Here is an 18,723-nt window from a genome sequence, read left to right as displayed (position 1 = left end):
CCTCCCAGAGAGTACCCGCTTACACCTCAACGCAAACAAGACACACCGCTCCACCTTTTCTTGACTTGCCAAACTCCGTTTTCCCTTTTATCTTTGTCAGATCTTCGTCCTGGCTTCACCACGAACTTCTGGAGTCCTAGGCTCGACCATCTTCGCAGCAATCCTTCTCTTCTTCAGTACCATCCAATCTGGGGTAGTTTCAGTGCCTTCTTCTCCAACTCCTCGCAGCAGCTTCTAATCGTCGGCTCGTCACCCTCCATTTTTCCTTGCACAACAGCATCCATCTCCTGAGAAGCCTGGCCATCCTCTTCCAAATTATATGAAAACCGGTCCAAGTTAGACTAGGAGTAAAACGTATTTAGTTAACAATCGATTTTTTTAGTTGTGATGATGATGTATAATAAAGGAAATAAAATATACATATGTAGCAGCTGCATCGGTACATTTCCTACAACATTGTGAAGAGGGAGCGGTGGCCTTGGTCCATTTTTTTTTGAACAAGGGTAGGGTGCTGAGCACCATAATTTTCATTACTCATAGGCATTGTACAGATACAAACATTGTTCCTGATGGTAGTAATCTGTTGACTGCTACTGATACAGGACAGGAAGATGATCTATGAGCAAGGTTATTGAAAGAACATAAAGGCGAGACTCTAGCGAGAGTTTTTGCCTGTTGAGCACAGTTGCGCGCAATGATATTGAGAGCTCTATTGATGTGTATGATCCTTGGGTGACGTTGATGCAGTTTTTCCTAAAATTGTACCGCCTGTCTCTTCTAATCTCCCACTGGACAGTTGGATTTACTCCTCCTTTCGCGTGAACCGCTTTTGCTAAGCTGAGGTTATCTCTGAAGAAAAAGGGTTCCTGCAAAAGGAGAGAAGAGGTGATATTTGCTGCAATCACCAGCCCTTCCGCTTCTGCCTGGATTGGAGTGGAGACTGAAGAAGTCTTTGCTAAAATGAAAACATCAGTTGTATGTTGGCCATGCTTCCAAGTGAGATATATGCCAACTCCTGCTTTTAAGATTGCCCATTTGCTCTTTTCTTCCAAGCTGCATCCACAATTTTTTTGGACCAGAGTATGATAGCTCTTCTGGGGTTATAGGGGTTTTTCCAGGAAGAGTTGGATTTTTATGTATTTGCAAGCTATTGAGCAAGGCATTTGTTCTTATGATCACTTGATTGGGTTGTCAATTCAAATTGTTGAAAAGTTTTTCATTTCTCATCTTCCAAAGGCACCAAAGAAAAGTAAAAATATTTGGAATGTTGATATGAGGATGATCCAAAGCTATGAGTTGAAGCACACTAGTATGAATATTTTGAGAATTTTGGGCGATTAAATCCATTCTAAGGTACTAGGGTGAATGAAACCAAGCAGCTCTAGCAAAAGTGCAAGTGAAGAATAGATGGATATCATTTGGCAAATATTTGAAATATGTCTGGAGTACCTTGAGGCTCTTTCTCCCGTGGGAATGGCACGTCTTATTATTCTCCACGCAAATGTCTTGATTCTTGGCAGCAGCTCTTTGTTGTCCCAGATTTTGTGCAGAAGGCTTAGCGCTGTCATCAGGTGGAACTGGTTTAAGAGAACCTGCATCAAAAAGAGCCCGGAGACAAGTTTTATAAGCAGATTTTGTACTACATTTTTCATTTGGGGTTAGCTTCCAACAAAAAATATCAGGCTCATCATAGGGAATAATCTTAACAACTTTGATAGCTTCAGCTGTGTTTCTTTGAAAAAGAGTATCTATCAAACCAACATTCCATTGCTTTGTATGAGGTATCCATAAATCCTTGACCATAGCAGGATAAGTAAAATGGGGTTGTTGGATGATTAGATCATCATAAATAGTTTCCCAAGAGCTACACCAAGGAGTGCTCCACACAGAAATGTTTCCTTGAGATATTTGGCAAAAGGAATTCTGCTGTAAAAGATGGAGAGTTTTCATTACAGAGGTCCAGTAAGCAGATTTACGTAAATTTGATTTAGCCCTCCAAAGTGCAGTATCAGTGAAATACTTTGATTTGAGAATTAGGTGAATTTGACTCTGAGAGTTTTCTGCTATTCTCCAGACAGATGTGAGAATAAGAACATGATTTACTGCAGAGAGGTTTCTGATGCCTAAGCCTCCCTCTTTTGTTGGGACACAAATGTTTTTCCAGGCTGCTAGGCACAAAGGGTTATGAGCAGGGTCATTATTAACACCTGCCCACCAGAAATTTCTTATAATGGCAGTAATTTTGCATGAAATTTCTTAGAGAAGATGATATTAGACATGTAGTAGACATGAATGGATGAAAAAACAGATTTAATCAGTTCTAGCCTGGTAGCATGAGATAGAGATTTTGCTTTGTATGTTGATAACTTTGATTTAAATTTAGCTAGAACGAAATTGTATGCCTCAGATCTGTTTTTTGCCGGCAAAATCAAAGGGTGACCAAGCTGGATAAAGTTTTCATTAATATCAGGGACAGAGAAAATGGCTTTCAGCTGCATTTGGGTATTGTTGTCTACAGATTTGCTGAAGATAATTCCTGATTTGGCCCAATTTGGAGTTTGACCTGAGTGTTGACAAAAAGTTTTGAAGAATATGTTTGATAGCAGTACCTTCTTGTTGTGTTGCATTTCCACATATCAGAAGGTCATTAGCAAACAAAAGGGAATGAATGGGAGGGCAATTTGGTCCAAGGGTAATGCCATTTAAAGTTGCTTGAGAAAGAGCTTGTTGAAGTTGGATAGATAATTCATTTATTGCAAGCACAAACAGGTAAGGAGAAATGGGACAACCCTGCGTGGCCTTGGTTCATAAGGACGAAGTAATGTTTGTGACTTGATACTTGCTATGGGCAATCTACACCGTGAGGCGCACCTAAAAGGCGGTGAGGGGAAGCTAAACATTGCTACAATGTTTGTTGTTGAAACGGCCCAAACAGGTATCTTTTTTGAAACAAGAGGTGGTATTTCATTAACGTGACACGTGATGGGTACATTTTGCATACAGGCCCTTTACAATACTTGCCCTAATGAACCTAAAATTTGAAGATAAGGCCTGCAACTTTACAAAGCACACCCCAGGACAAAATATGGAAAAGCAATCAGGTCCTGGAGCACCACCATCGACGCTCGCCGGCATCATCAAAGCGTCACCGCCAAGGAATGGAGAGAAGGTGCTCGAACTCTTCCGTCCGGCGAGAAACCACCCCCACTGGCAACCTCCTCGCCGCTGGGAACGAATCACTTGGCTGCAAGGTGGCGTCGAGCTCCAGTAGGGACATGGAGATGCCTCCATCTTGAAGGCAGAGAGACAGCCGTCTCGTCGGCTGCAGATCACAGCGGCCATGGCGGCAGCTGTGTGATTGCGCTTTAACAGGAACCACCGGATATAGAGCTGGCATCGTCCATTCGAAAGCTCCGCACCACCCCTTCTTCTCCCCTCGCCTCCATGGCCGGACAGAGAAAGAGATCGGGCAGCGCAAAGACTTGAGCAGATGACACCAGCGAACCCTATCCGCTCCGCTCTTCACAGGAGGCAGCGAAGCAGTTCCCCCCCTCGCCACCGTGGCCGGCCGGGGAACAAACCTTGCTGCAGTCTTCGTTGACGCGCTCCTCTCCCCTGCCTCCATGGCCAGCCAGGAGGAGCAAGACAACCGTCGAACACCTGCAAAGAAAGAAGCAACTACAAAGCCCTTTATTGATGGAGATGCTGGAGAAGAAGGCCCACTGCAGCTGCTCCCGCCGTTGGAGCTCACCGCCGTCGACCCACCACCAGAAGCTCCAGATCCTGGCCAGAGATCCAGAAGCTCTACTCCTAAACACCGGCAAAACACCAAAAAACCTACATCTACACCTAGGATCTACTCCGGTGCCTCTCTGTCGCCATCTCCGACCGGCTGAGCCGGCGGAGAAGGCTCGGGATCGGCCCGGCCAACAGGGGGAGAGGCTCAGAGGCGGAAGGAGGAGAGAGAGAGAGAAGGGAGGAGAGAGCGGTATCATAAACAGGTATATCTCGTGTTGTCATTGTTTTCGTAAGGAATTATCAGGGGATGTCATATTATCATCCTACAAGTATATGGAAGTCCAAGTGTGGGAGGAGCCGGAAAACATTGATCAATTAAAACTCTGTTTATCACACACGAAAACTTCAGTTTGGAGATTCTATGATATATGACTAGCATGAATGGTCAGCTATAGTTGACATTGCGTTTTAATTTAGACCGACTAAGAAGGGTCTTCTAGTCTAGAGAAGGGTTCCTCCACTTGGACTTGGAAGCGGGTTCGCGGAAGCCGCCTTCTCTTCTATAGACAGCCGTTCCGGGGACTGACACTGACAGCCCAAATTTGGGGCAGACAACCCGGGATAGGCACAGCACAAGGAGGGCAAATGCGATCGATCTGCACCGGTACGTGTAACTTGGAACTTGGCCAATCGATGTCAAGCCTCGGGGTTACACGACAAGGGGAAGGAACCAAGAAAAGCTGGAAAACACCTTGAGCAGTTCACGCAAGATCCTCGCTGAGAAAGGAGGCCCCAGGCCAGGCCAGGCACGCTGGAAAAGGGATAGCAGAAGCACTCGAGACTGGAGGAGAAGGGTAATATCCAGCAACAGTTCAGGCAAGGCATGATGAGACCCCGTCCCGTTATAGGTTGGTGCGTGTCGGCTCTGCCATGGCACCGTCGCGTCGGCGTCGGGCTGGCATGCCGTGCCACATGCGGCGGCACATGAGCGACAGCTTGGTCCATGCCACAAAGGGAGGGAATCCATCATCACGTCCTCATCCTTTCCGGTGCTCGATCGGAGAACATCTCTTCTCCGACAGCAGCGACCAAGGCCAAACCACATGTGGCGTGACATAAGAGTATATCGCTTGATCCAATCCTCATGCGGCCATGCGTACGAATCGACACTGCTCAGAACACGATGGCCGATAAAAGCGATTTTTATAGTGACCACCGTCTATTTCTTTTTGAGATACACGCTATAGAAAAAAAGGGTCTCTTTTAGGGCTCAGTTTACTGAGTTTCGGTAAAATAAAATCACACGATAATAATAAAAAATCACTAACATTTTTATAACTTGAATATTTTAAAATAATTTTTGTTGCAACCCCACTTACAACTAGTAAATTTCCAGTTACAACTCCGCCTGCAGCTACAAAATTTCCAGTTGCAACCAACACTTGCAACTAGAGAAAATCTCGGTTGCAACTTGATAGATTTTAGTTCTAACCACGCTTGCAATAGGCTAAATTCTAGAAAAATTCTCGGTTGCAACCACACTTGCAACTAGAGAAAAGTCTTTATTACCGCCATACTTGCAACTGAAAAAAAATCTAATTATAGCGACAATTGCAACTAAATAAATCTATTGAGCCCTACGCTAAATCTCGTATACCAAGAATTAACAAATCCGATAGAAAAAAGTGCATTATTTGCACGTAGGCAATGGATGTAGCTATATATGTACAAATTTTGAAACTTAAATGTGAGTATGTGTGCCATGTATATAAATAAAATACATGAACTAGAAGATTAAGTTCCAAAAAATTATCACTTGGCAAAAATTATTTTTTATTGCAAAATTTACGCCCATCTATTAGTGACCATCCGCATTAGTATAAGAAACACCCAATAGCAACAAAAATTACAGATAGGTTACTGAACCACCTTGCAACGACTATACACACTAGCGCGAGCCGAGCCATCATCGCCTCTCTATTACAGGAGCCGAGCAAAACTTATCGTAGCGAAGCATATTGCATTAGACGGATGAGAAATTGTCATGCTAAAACCTCCAAAAAATCATTGCATTGGAACAACAACCGTCAGCTATAATCACAGCTGTAGATCGAAAAAGACTAACCAGGTCCCAGAACATCTGCCCTTAACTTAACTATGCATACAAAAACTACAAGAATCACGACTTTTTTCAAGGATTAATCTTGAACCGGTAGAATTGCAATTTTGGGTGGTCGATGCCTCTATCTCCGGCGCTCCCGAACGAGAAGCGTGGGCGAGGGAAATCTGCAGTTCGATCGGTCGAGGCTGTGGACCTGGACCACCAGAGGTGGCTAGCCTTCATCGAGATAAGTAAAACAATTAGAGCATCTCCAACAGACGCGCTATATAGGCCGCGCGGCATAAAAACGTCCGATATAGCGCGCGCGGGACAGAATCAGAGCATCTCCAACAGACGCGCTATATAGGCCGCGCGGCATAAAAACGTCCGATATAGCGCGCGCGGGACAGAATCAGGCGCTCCAGCAGGCGCGGTAAACGGCGCGGCGTCAGAATTTTTAGGGCGCGCGGCTTTTTGCACAATCCGGAGCGGCATATCCGGCGCGTTGGCTACAGCGCGCGGCATCGCTCGTCCAAGCGCGAAAAGCCAACGGCTGGAAATTTCCTCCCGCGCCCGCGCCCTCATTTCCCCACCTACCGCCGGCGCGAAATCCAGCCGCCGCCGGCCGACTCCGCCGCCGCCCTCGCTACGCGCGCCGCCGCGTCGTAGATCCGCGTCGCCCGCACCTCCTCCCGGCAGCGGCGGACGCTCCGCCGCGCCGTGTCGCTCGCGCGGCCGTCGGCCGACGAGTTGCGGCCGGCGGTCCTTCTCCGCCGCCCCTTCGCGCCGCCGTCGCGTTCTCCTCCACGCAGGCGTCGACATGTCGTCCTCGTCGTCCTCGAGCAGCTTGCTTGCAACTTGGCGCGCCCATGGTGCTCGCCCATTTGCTCGCAAGGTATGAACCTCCGCCGGCCGGCCTCTACTCGTCAAGTAGCTACAATAGTTTATAGTGAATTAATATGATACATATGTTTGTAGAGTTCCTCATATGATTCATCGGATGACGAGTTCGACCAAGAAGAAGAGGAGAACATATCGATACTATTAGCATACCGCGCCGTTAAGAGGCCAAAATTTGGTGGATCGGTGTTTGGTAGACGAAGTTGTGGAGAGAAAGGATTGAAGGGCATGAGAAATTGATGCGGTCGTATTTCAATGAGAATCCGATATTCCCCGAAAGCTATTTTCGGCGGCGTTTCCGGATGAGTCTCAACTTGTTCAAGCACATTGCAGCGGAGGTCACCAAATATGATCGCTTCTTTGAGCAAAGGAGGAATGCCGCCGGAGAACTTGGCCATAGCACATATCAAAAGGTGACCGCCGCCTTGCGTATGTTGGCATATGGTATACCGGCAGATCTTATTGATGATCATTTGGCCATGGGAGAGAGCACTTCTATCTTGTGTGTGAAGCGCTTTGTCGTTGCAATTGTCAATGTCTTTGGCTCCACATACTTGAGAGCCCCCAATGCTCAAGACACGGCAAGGCTTTTGGAGATCAACGCCAACCGGGGATTTCCCGGTATGCTTGGTTCCATTGATTGTATGCATTGGAGTTGGAAGAATTGTCCAGCGGCATGGCATGGACAATTCAAAGGCTACAAGAAGGATGCCACCATAGTACTTGAAGCGGTGGCCGACCAAGAGACTTGGATATGGCATGCTTTCTTTGGAATGCCCGGATCTTGCAATGACATCAATGTTCTTCAACGGTCACCACTAATGACAAGACTTGCAATGCGGGAAGGTCCATTGGTGGAGTTTGAAGCAAATGGCCGCAAGTACAACTATGGCTACTTCCTCGCCGACGGCATATACCCAAGGTGGCAAACATTTGTGAAGCCAATTATTCAACCAAGAGGTAAAAAGCAAACTCAATTCCACAATGCACAAGCGGCGGCTAGGAAAGATGTAGAGAGAGCATTTGGGATTTTGCAAGCCCAATTTGCCATAGTTAGAGGACCGGCTAGATTTTGGGATCAAGAATGCCTTTGGTATATCATGACCGCGTGTGTAATCATGCACAACATGATTATAGAGGATGATCGCGGAAAAGATGTGGATCATACCCACTACGACTTGATGGGGGTTCCCGTGCAAGTGACGAGGTCCGCACATAGGATTGCCCAATTCATTGCCTCATACCATGCCATTCGGTGCAACGACACACATGATGATCTTCAAAAAGATCTCATGGAAGAATGGTGGAATTGGAATGGACAACAATAGTTCCATATTTGTTGTATTTGTTTGAAAATTATGTGTTGTATTGTCTCAAAACCATGTTGTATTGTTGTATGTGTTGTATTGTTGTATGTGTTGTATTTGGTGTGAAGTATTGTTGTGAACAATGTATTGTATTTGGATGGTACAATATATTTATGAATTTTTATATATTGTTTGATCTTCTTGGATGCATATTTGTGTGTGTTTGTCTGTTTGCGCCGCGTCCGCGCGCTGCAAAATGGCGCGTCCGGCGGAGGTGCTATTTTACCGCGCCAACGCGCGCTGCAAAATGGCGCGTCCGGCGGAGGAAAAAACGTCACAGCGCGCGATATCTGTTTACCGCGCGCGGATTCTTGGTTTTAGCGCGCCGCGATATAGCGCGTCTGCTGGAGATGCTCTTAATCATGGCGTTTGGATCTAGACTTGGACTCGGCATATTTGTCCTGCGCGCGCGTCTGGATAGCGAGCTTTCGTAGGTTGCGCTTCGTCTCTTGTGCTTGGTCAGCAGTTTTGCCCGCGGAGCACGCGACGAAAGACCGTTGAGTTGATTCCTGGATTGGTGCTACAAGCTGGATTTTCTGTAAAATAGAACTGTAGTTTGTTTGGAGCACTAACTTATCGTATCTCTCCATCCACGTCAATTCAGAACGGGTTTTTTCCCTGTCAAAACGCTAGGACGAGTCTCGCGCCTTGACCAGGACCGGAGGTAGGGCTTAAATCACCCCCATGCACCACTTTAACATGGTCTAGAAAAAAGCTGAGACAAACCTATACAATATATAAGGCAAACCGATAAACTACAAAGGCCTGAACTACGAAATATGTACTTGAGTGGCCTCGTCGTGATGTCAAACTAACACGTTTCCAGATTGAGCCTTCGAGCTAGTTCATGTCAAACTAACGCGTTTCCACATGCGTTTCCAAATGTGTACTTGTTATTTACCGGGCAATATATCAACCGTACCAAAGCTACCAACTTGTCCGGTAAATGTGTACTTGTTATTTACGTCGTAGTGCACTTCTCCCTCCGTCTATAAATAGATGTCTGAGATTTGTCTAAATCTATATGTATTTAGACACTAAATAACATCTAAATACATTCGGATTTAAACATATCTAATGCATCTGTTTATGGACATAGGTAGTTTTTATGAGACTAAATTATACATGAACGTACGAAGAAATCCCTTCGAGGACATACAACAGCCACTAGTTGCCTCTCAACACTCTTGCAGATTTGAACACGAGATATTCCTTCTAAATTAAACGACATTCCATTGTTTATTCTTGCGATGTGCCACTATCTCAGGATGCGCCCTTCTCCTCCTCTCCCACACTTAAGAAAATTCGTTCAAAATATCTCTAATATTTATGCTAAATTTTTGAACATGATGGCGTTTTGGGGCCCATTTGATACATCATGGTGTTGTTCTGCATATTTGATAAATTCCTTAGGGAGTACATATTTGGAAAGGTGAGAGAGAAATCGTGTCTTCCAGAAAAATTATTCAGAAATGAAAGAGAGACATGGTAGGCTGCAACTAGGACCATCTATATTTTCTAGAATTATTCTAAACTATTGGGCTTCCCTAGCTCCTACGGCCTACGGAGAGCACCCATATGCCCTGCCCAATGGGTCGGCCCTGGGTACACGTGCCACCCCCACGTAGAAGTGTCAGCGAAGACAGCAACCCACCACCACCAAGGTTCCCATGACGAGCAGTGCCGCCACTATCACGCCGACGACTTCCCACGGCTTCATGTGAAACGTCGTGGCCATGTCCATATCTCCCAAATTGTCGACTTGCCTCCAATTCGGTTCTTCTGTGGTCATCGCGCAACATACTCTTTAGTGGAGAAGAAAAAATAGAAGAAAAGGAGAGGGAGGAAGAAGAGAAGCATAGAGTTAACACTCGACGGAGGAAGAAGAAGGGTCCCAGTAGTGGCGGAGGTACCAAAGATTGGTTGGGGGAGAAAATACACTATGTTGGGAGGAAAATTAGTCTACTTTTTCCAAATTTAACACCCTAAAATATAATTTTATTCACTAAATTTTTCAAGTCTGGGGGCGTTGCCTCCCCCCCCCCTCCCGAATCATCAGGCGCACATGTTTGTTCCAAGGCCTAGGTCGCCGGTGCAAATAGAGAGAGAAATAATGGAACCCCTTTTGTATTGTGATGGTCGCCACTACACAATATATATATAATATATAGAGAAGCTTTCCAAGTCCCGCAAATATTTTACGGGTACCTTCTTTTTTACGACTTATAGTAGTAAATAGATGGTAGAGATACATGAGCGGTCTTCAGCAATTACAAAATAAAGTCTAAAAGATGAGCAAATCTTCGAGATCTTTAAACCCTTTTTTTTCATGACACAATCTTGTACTTTTCTAAAAGCAGCCAAAGAAAAATACCACGGACATGGACATCAGCGGAGATTGTCACATAATTTTAATTTTAGCCGCAATGCACGTGCGTATCTATTAAAGTATATTAAAGTAGTCAATCAACATCTGCAAGAGTATCAACATCAGTATCCCACAAAAAAGTAACCGAACAGACTAGTCAATAATGTAGCGGTCGGGTTAAATATTGCTAGGATAATCCTCCTCGCGGCAACCATGAGAAAATATCCAAATTCGATATAACGAAGCAAGATCTGAAGACCCATACCTAGAGAATTTGAATCTTCCAGCACCACCACTGATATTGTAAAGGAGACCTTGTCATCAAACGAAGGAACAAAGATCGCTTATTGTAGATGAAAGAAGACGGCCACCAAAACTCTAGAATCTCTTGAAAACATTAGTTTTATTAAGAAAAAATCCACACATAGATCGTGTTCTCCACCCCCTCTGACGCTGGCCTTGCCGGCAAGGCTTGGGGGGATCTGTGGACGAGGCGGAGGTGGAGAAGGCGCTAAGTTCTTGGAGGCAGCCCTAGATTTCACGATCTCTATATGTGTTTTTTTACGGTACCTGCTCAGATGTTTCTTTTATTACCGGTACCAAATTTCTTCCTTTCTTGTTGTATTATCACCATCTATTGTTTAGCATGATTAATACTTCTGAACAAGTATTTGAAACTTGTTCTTTGCTAAGATCCAGGGCGGAGGTAAGCACTGAAGCTATGGAACCAGCAACAATGAGCAGGGACAAACCTACTGCGTCGGTGGAAAGGGTATCAGACCGTGGTGTTACAAGAAAATCGTCGGGTGTTACAAACGGAACCAATGACTGATGGCGTGTAACTCACACGTTCGTTGGGAACCCCAAGAGGAAGGTATGATGCGCACAGCAGCAAGTTTTTCCTCAGAAAGAAACCAAGGTTTATCGAACCAGGAGGAGCCAAGAAGCACGTTGAAGGTTGATGGCGGCGGGATGTAGTGCAGCGCAACACCGGGGATTCCGGCGCCAACGTGGAACCTGCACAACACAACCAAAGTACTTTGCCCCAACGAAACAGAGTGAGGTTGTCAATCTCACCGGCTTGCTGTAACAAAGGATTAACCGTATTGTGTGGAAGATGATTGTTTGCAAGAAAACAAGTAAAACAAGTATTGCAAGCAGATTTGTATTTCAGTACAAAAGAATGGACCGGGGTCCACAGTTCACTAGAGGTGTCTCTCCCATAAGATAAAAGCATGTTGGGTGAACAAATTACAGTCGGGCAATTGACAAATAGAGAGGGCATAACAATGCACATACATGTCACGATAAGTACAGTGAGATTTAATTGGGCATTACGACAAAGTACATAGACCGCCATCCAACTGCATCTATGCCTAAAAAGTCCACCTTCAGAGTTATCATCCGAACCCCTTCCAAGTATTAAGTTGCAAAGCAACAGCACAATTGCATTAAGTATGGTGCGTAATGTAATCAACAACTACATCCTTAGACATAGTATCAATGTTTTATCCCTAGTGGCAACAAAGACAACACAACCTTAGAACTTTCTGTCACTGTCCCAGGTATCAATGGAGGCATGAACCCACTTGACATAGGCATCCCAAATGGGCCTGCCTAATATAGTACCCGGGGTTTATTGAAGGCCCACTACCCGAAGAATAAGAAGACTCGAGAGCCCAAGATGTATTTAAGGAAAAGATAGAGTTGTAATAGGAAGTGTTATTTGTAATCCGGCGGGATGAGTTAGAAACCGTCCCGGACTATGTAATCCTTGTATAGCACGAATCCCTCGGCTCCACCTATATAAAGGGGGGTCGAGGGACGAGAAGATCATCGAATCATTGTCTGCAAACCCTAGCTTTCATATTCGTCGAGTACTTTTCGGCTGAAACCTTCGAGATCTACTTGCCCTCTACTTCTAACTAAACCCTAGCCTATAATCCATAGGCATTGACAAGTTAATCCCTTGTCAATTGGTGCCGTCTGTGGGAATTAGAGGCGTAAGGATCTGATCTCGATGGCACGTTCAAGATCTTCGACATCGTCAACCGGAAGCAACACTATGGATCGAGGTAAACGGATCGCTACTCGGTCCCGTTGATTTTGTTCCTCACCCACCCTCCCGTTTGGATGCATATGCGTATCTGGCGGAACCCTTGGAGATGACGTTCGGAAGGTTCCACTTTCGTGTCGAGAAGGAAGGATCGTATCGTGTCGAAATTCCGATTTCGTCGGGATCGTCGGCGGTCGATTCTGAATTTTCAAGCTATGCATCATCAACTGAGTCAGAAGAAGAAACTTCGGCAACACGCTACGTCAGCACCAGAGCAAGAGAGAAACTCGCCAAGATCTTCAGCAACGCATCGGTTGGGTCATCTGCGGACTCATATATAAGCGATGACTCAAGCGATGTCGACAGATTACGACTTCGTCGACAAATCTCTCACGATGGGCAAGGTCTTCATCAATCTCAGCGATGATGTCACCGAACCCAATATAGATCCGAGTACAAAATATCATCGGATTTATGCTATCGAAGATCAAGAGGAAACATCGGAGGCTTTCGACCAATTGGGAAATCCTTTTGTCGATCCCTCGGATCTAAGGAGAGGTATGGGCACTAAATACGACGGGCCCACACCACGCGTCGAGTTCAACTTCCACGAGCAGCTCTGGGATAGAGCGGCAAAAGCCATAGATGGTTCGGAACCAATGACGACGACAGCTACAGCTCAAGAACTACAAGCTTATCAATATATGCTCGCACGAACCGCCCGAGAAATAGAAAAACAGACAGACTGAGTTGAACAGGAGAAAGGAGGCAGCTTACGCATCCAGCGAGGAGAAGGGCAGATCTAAGTGGACAATCTAGAGTTTCGGGTGATAGCCACGGAGAGGCTCGGAACGAGAGGAAGATCAAGGTTACAACACATACCCGAAGCAGAAAGAGAGCACTTGATTCAAAACCTCGACATGTCCTTTATGACGATAGATACAAGAGGAAATATTATCCCTAAGACACCAGAAGCTGGGTATATGGCGACACAAGCTTACATCCTCGCATCCAAGCCGCCCCCAGGAGATCCAAGGGAAACATTATACAACATGGCATTGGCAGGAGTTGGAGCTATGGGGACAGCGTTCGTAGCAACGCCTCCCGAAGGAGCAGCAAGGCAAAATAGTCCACGACCTGCAGCAGTAACGGCGGCAGCTCCGGAAGGACCAAGTGGAGCAAGAGACACAGGAGTACAAGCGAGGGTCGATAGAGCAAGGCAAAGCAGAAGAGATCATCGGCAGTCCCCGGAGCTTAATGACGAGGATATGTGTGGTCTACCGTGCTTCACGAGAAGAGTCCGAAAAACTCGAGTCCCCTCAGGATTCAAGTTACCCGATCACTTCAAAAAGTTCGACGGCTTGCAAGACCCGGAGGACTGGTTGATTGATTACCTCGAGACGGTGAAGCTAACTGGAGGAACTAGAGCAACAGCGATGCAAAGTATTCAGGTGCACTTAAGTGGAGCCGCACGATCTTGGATCAAAAAACTTCCGCCGAGATCCATCGACAGCTGGGAAAGTTTCGAGGACGTTTTCGTCAAGAACTTCAGATCCACATGCAAGAAGCCTGCATCGTTGGAAGAGCTACGGGCGTGTCGACAAAAGCCAGATGAGTCAATGAGAAAGTACATCCAAAGGTGGAACATCATAAAAAACTCGGCAGAAAATATATCTGACGAGAGAGCAATAGATGCGTTTGTCGCAGGAATCAGGCGCGGAGATTTTGTCGAGGACTTGGGAAGGACCAATCCAAAAACCAGTATCCGCGTTGATGGAGATAGCAAATAAATGGGCAGACGGAGAAGACGCTGTCCACAATAAACGACACAGGTCGCCAGAGGAGGACCGTGGTCGAAATTATCAGACGAGGCGACGATTTCCTCGGCAGTATCCGAATTACGACGCCCCAGGGCAAATTTCGGCAGGATTTCGGTCAAGTACAGGAGCAAGCAACAGAGATGATTATCAGAGAAGCAATGAGCAGCGAGGCGATAATAGGGACGACTCCCGTAACAGGCAAAATAGTGGGCCGAGGTTTCCAAGACCTTTTATGTCTCCCGAAGAAATGCTGAACGGACCGTGCCAGATGCACTTCTTCCTCGACAGACAATGGGAAAAGACAGTCGGGACACCTACGGAAGGATTGTCGAAATTTCCAAGCAATGTTCGGATGTGCGGAAAACGCTCACGCACGAGCAGCACGAGAGAAACCCTCGGGAGCCTAGGAGCGAAATTCATCTACCGCCACCTCCCGCGATTACGGAAGGCAATCAACACCAGCTCGGAATAGCGGCAGCACCGAGCACCACCACCCTATGTTGACCCTAACTCCAATGGAGCGAGTGTCGATGATTCGAAGGGAAGGCCATCCAATAGAGCTCAAAAAGTAATCTCGCGACAGGTGTTCATGGCGAGAGAAAATGCCTCCACCAACGAGTTGAGTACCTCAATTGGTCGGGACAAGACATCGGCTTCACCATAGCGGACCACCCGCGGCAAGTTCCTCGACCAGGGCGGTCAGCACTCATTCCGCCGGCAGTTATCGCGAGGATTTGACGTTTCTCGAGTATTCATAGATGGCGGCAGCAGCCTAAACCTCATGTATGCAGATACATTGAGGAAGATGAACATATCCTTAGCAAACCCGAAGCCAACAGACACAAGGTTCCACGGCATCACACCAGAGAAACCAAGTTACCCATTGGGGAAGATCAACCTCGACGTTCAGTTTGGAACCCGAGAAAATTATAGAATCGAGAAGCTGGAGTTTGAAGTCGTGGATTTCCCATCGCAGTACCACGCTTTGTTGGGGCGACCAGCATACGCTAGATTTATGGCAGTACCACACTATACATACCTGTTATGGAGATTGCCTGGACCCAAGGGACCAATCACGGTCAAAGGGAGTTTCGCTTTAGCTGATAAGTGCGACAAGGATTTCCATCGATCGTCGAAACCTTCGGGATGCAAGCGGAATACTTGGCGTCGAAGAGCATGACCGATTACGACGTATCGCCGGACGTCGGAAGGCCAAACAAGGAATCAACTTTCAACACGAGAGAAAAATTCTAAGGAGGTGCAGATTCACCCGACGGATCCAAAAAAGACGACATCCATTGCAAACAACATGGATATCGCATAGGAAAGCGCGCTCGTCGAGTTCCTCCGTGAGAACTGGAAAATCTTCGCATGGTGTCCAGCTGACATGCCGGGAGTACCCGGGGAACTTGCCGAGCACCACCTAAATTTGGATCCAACAGCGAAACCAATCGGACAACCTTTGCGGCGTTTTCGGAACCAAACCGCAAATCCATGCTATCAGAAATAAATCGACTAGAGGAAGCTGGTTTTATCGAGAGAGATATCTACGAAGCCACATGGGTAGCTAACCCGGTGATGGTGCCGAAGAAAAACACGACGAGTCCTTCGCATGTGCGTCGACTTTACGTGTCTCAACAAACATTGCCCCAAGGATCACTTTCCCCTCCCAAGGATCGATCAAATTATCGACTCCACGGCGAGTCGTGAACGTCTTTCCTTTTTGGATGCATACTCCGGTTATAACCAGATCAGATTAAAAGAAGATGATGAAGCCAAAACAGCGTTTATTACACCTTACGGCGTGTTTTGCTACAAGACAATGCCCTTCGGTTTAAAAAATGCGGGAGCAACATATCAGAGGATGATGCAGAAGTGTTTAGCAACACAAATCGGGAAAAACGTGCAAGTTTACATTGATGATGTCGTCATAACATCAAAAAAGGGGGCAACGCTGATCGAGGATCTCAAAGAAACTTTTGACAACCTCGACAAATTCTGCCTCAAGCTGAACCCGACGAAGTGTTCTTTTGGCGTCCCAGCGGGAGAACTTCGGGGTTTCTAGTTTCAGCAAGAGGGATTGAAGCAAATCCCGACAAAATACAAGCAATAGTAACAATGAGAAAGCCAACGAAGTTGAAAGAAATACGACGAGCTAACTGGGCGAGTCGCAGCTCTGAGCAGATTCGTCGCCAGGTTAGGAGAAAAAGCGTTACCATTTTATGCGCTGATAAAGCAAGGAGATAAATTCCAGTGGAACGAAGAAGCCGATAGAGCTTTCGAGGATCTGAAGCGAAAAATCTCGACACCACCAATCCTGGTAGCTCCAAAGGAAAAGGAACCTCTCCTCGCTATATATTGCAGCTACTCCCCAAGTAGTTAGCACGGTGTTAGTTGTCGAAAGAGAAGAAGAAGGAAAAATCCATGGAGTGCAGCGACCAGTATACTTCGTAAGCGAAGTCTTGTCGCCCTCGAAACAAAGGTACCCTCAGTACCAAAAGCTAGCATATGGAGTGTTCACGACGAGCACGAAAATTGCGCCACTATTTTTCGGCACACCCGATCATAGTGGTCAATGAAGCTCCTTTGTCAAATATACTTGAATAACCCAGAAGCTACGGGCCGTGTCTCCCTTTGGGGAATAGAACTTTCCCCTCGGGACATCACGTATGAGAAAAGGAAAGCAATAAAGTCGCAAATACTACCGGACTTCATCGCAGAGTGGATGGAGTTGCAAAATACAGGACCCCCAGATTTATCGAGAACCTGGACTATGAACTTCGATGGGTCCAAGAGGCTTGAAGGGGCTGGCGCAGGAGTAGTACTCATATCACCTGAAGGCGACAAGTTGAAGTACATCCTTCGGATGACGTTCCCTAACGCATCTAACAATGAAGCGAGAATATGAGGCTCTCATACACGGGATGAAGATGGCGAAAGCCTGCGGAGCAACTCGACTAAAAATCTTTGGCGACTCACGAGTTGGTAGCTCAGCAAGTTATGAACCAATGTGACGCAGTCAATGATAGCATGATGGCATACAAGGAGGTGTACAATGAGCTCGAGAAATTGTTCGATGGATGCGAAGTAAAACATATTAGCAGATTGAGCAACGACGAAGCCGACGTTCTTGCAAACATCGGGTCGCGGTGCCTTGCGGTCCCACCAGGTGTATTTTGGGAGGAGATAACGAGAGAGATCCACCGAGACGACAAAATCAAAAAAGAAGGAGAAGAAACCCTCGGGGGCTATCAAGGAGAAGCAAGAGGAAGAAGAAGAAGAGCAAGACCTGGTCCTAGTAATACGGATACCATGGATGCAGCCATACATATCATATATCCTCAGGAAAGAAATACCAGATGATCCAGTTGAGGCAAGGCGAGTAATCCGACGCTCCAAAGCTTTCACGGTGGTTAAAGGAGAATTATATAAGCGAAGTATTTCAGGCGTCTTGCAAAGGTGTGTTACACCCGAAGAAGGAAGAATAATTCTAAAGGACGTACATGAAGGAATATGTGGCCACCACGCAAGTAGTCGAGCTATCGCAGCCAAGGTTTTTCGGGCAGGATTCTACTGGTTGACAGCAATAGAGGACGCTAAGGACATAGTACGAACTTGCGACGCGTGTCAAAGGTTTGCCGCAAAACCTCACTCTCCGACGAGCAGAGCTAGCACCAATACCTTTGTCATGGCCCTTTGCACAATGGGGACTCGACATGGTTGGCAAGTTACACAAATCGTCGCCGGGAGGAAAGGAATACATGCTAGTAGCTGTCGACAAATTCACAAAGTGGATAGAAGCGAAGCCGATAAATTCACCGGACGGAGCATCTGCGAGTAAAATTCATAAAAGACCTCGTCTTCGGGTTTGGAGTGCCCCACGAGCATCGTCACGGACAACGGCGGTAACTTCACGTCCAATGAATTCAAAGACTATTGCGAAGAGGTGGGTATCAAGCTGAACTTTGCATCAGTTGCACATCCTCAAACCAATGGGCAAGTCGAGAAAGCCAATGGCATCATCTGCAATGGCATCAAGAAGCGCTTGTTAGGACCACTAGAAAAAGCTCGACATACTTGGCCTGAGGAACTACCAAGTGTGTTGTGGAGCATCCGAACAACTCCAAATACAGCGACACAAGAAACTCCGTTTTTTCTGGTACATGGAGCAGAAGCAGTACTACCAATCGAGATAGAGCACAACTCTCCACGTGTCGCGGAGTATGACGAAGAAACATCGAGAAAAGCATTAGAAGATGATGTGGACGCACTTGATGAAGCTCGAGATGAAGTATTGTCTCGAGTAACCAAATATCAACGGGACTTGAAGAATTACCACGGTCGACGTTTGCGGCCAAGATCTTTTCAGGTGG

This window comes from Lolium rigidum, chromosome 5 (assembly GCF_022539505.1).
Source record: "Lolium rigidum isolate FL_2022 chromosome 5, APGP_CSIRO_Lrig_0.1, whole genome shotgun sequence".
NCBI classification, from domain to species: Eukaryota; Viridiplantae; Streptophyta; class Magnoliopsida; order Poales; family Poaceae; genus Lolium; species Lolium rigidum.
Note: the sequence above shows the minus strand (reverse complement) of the source record.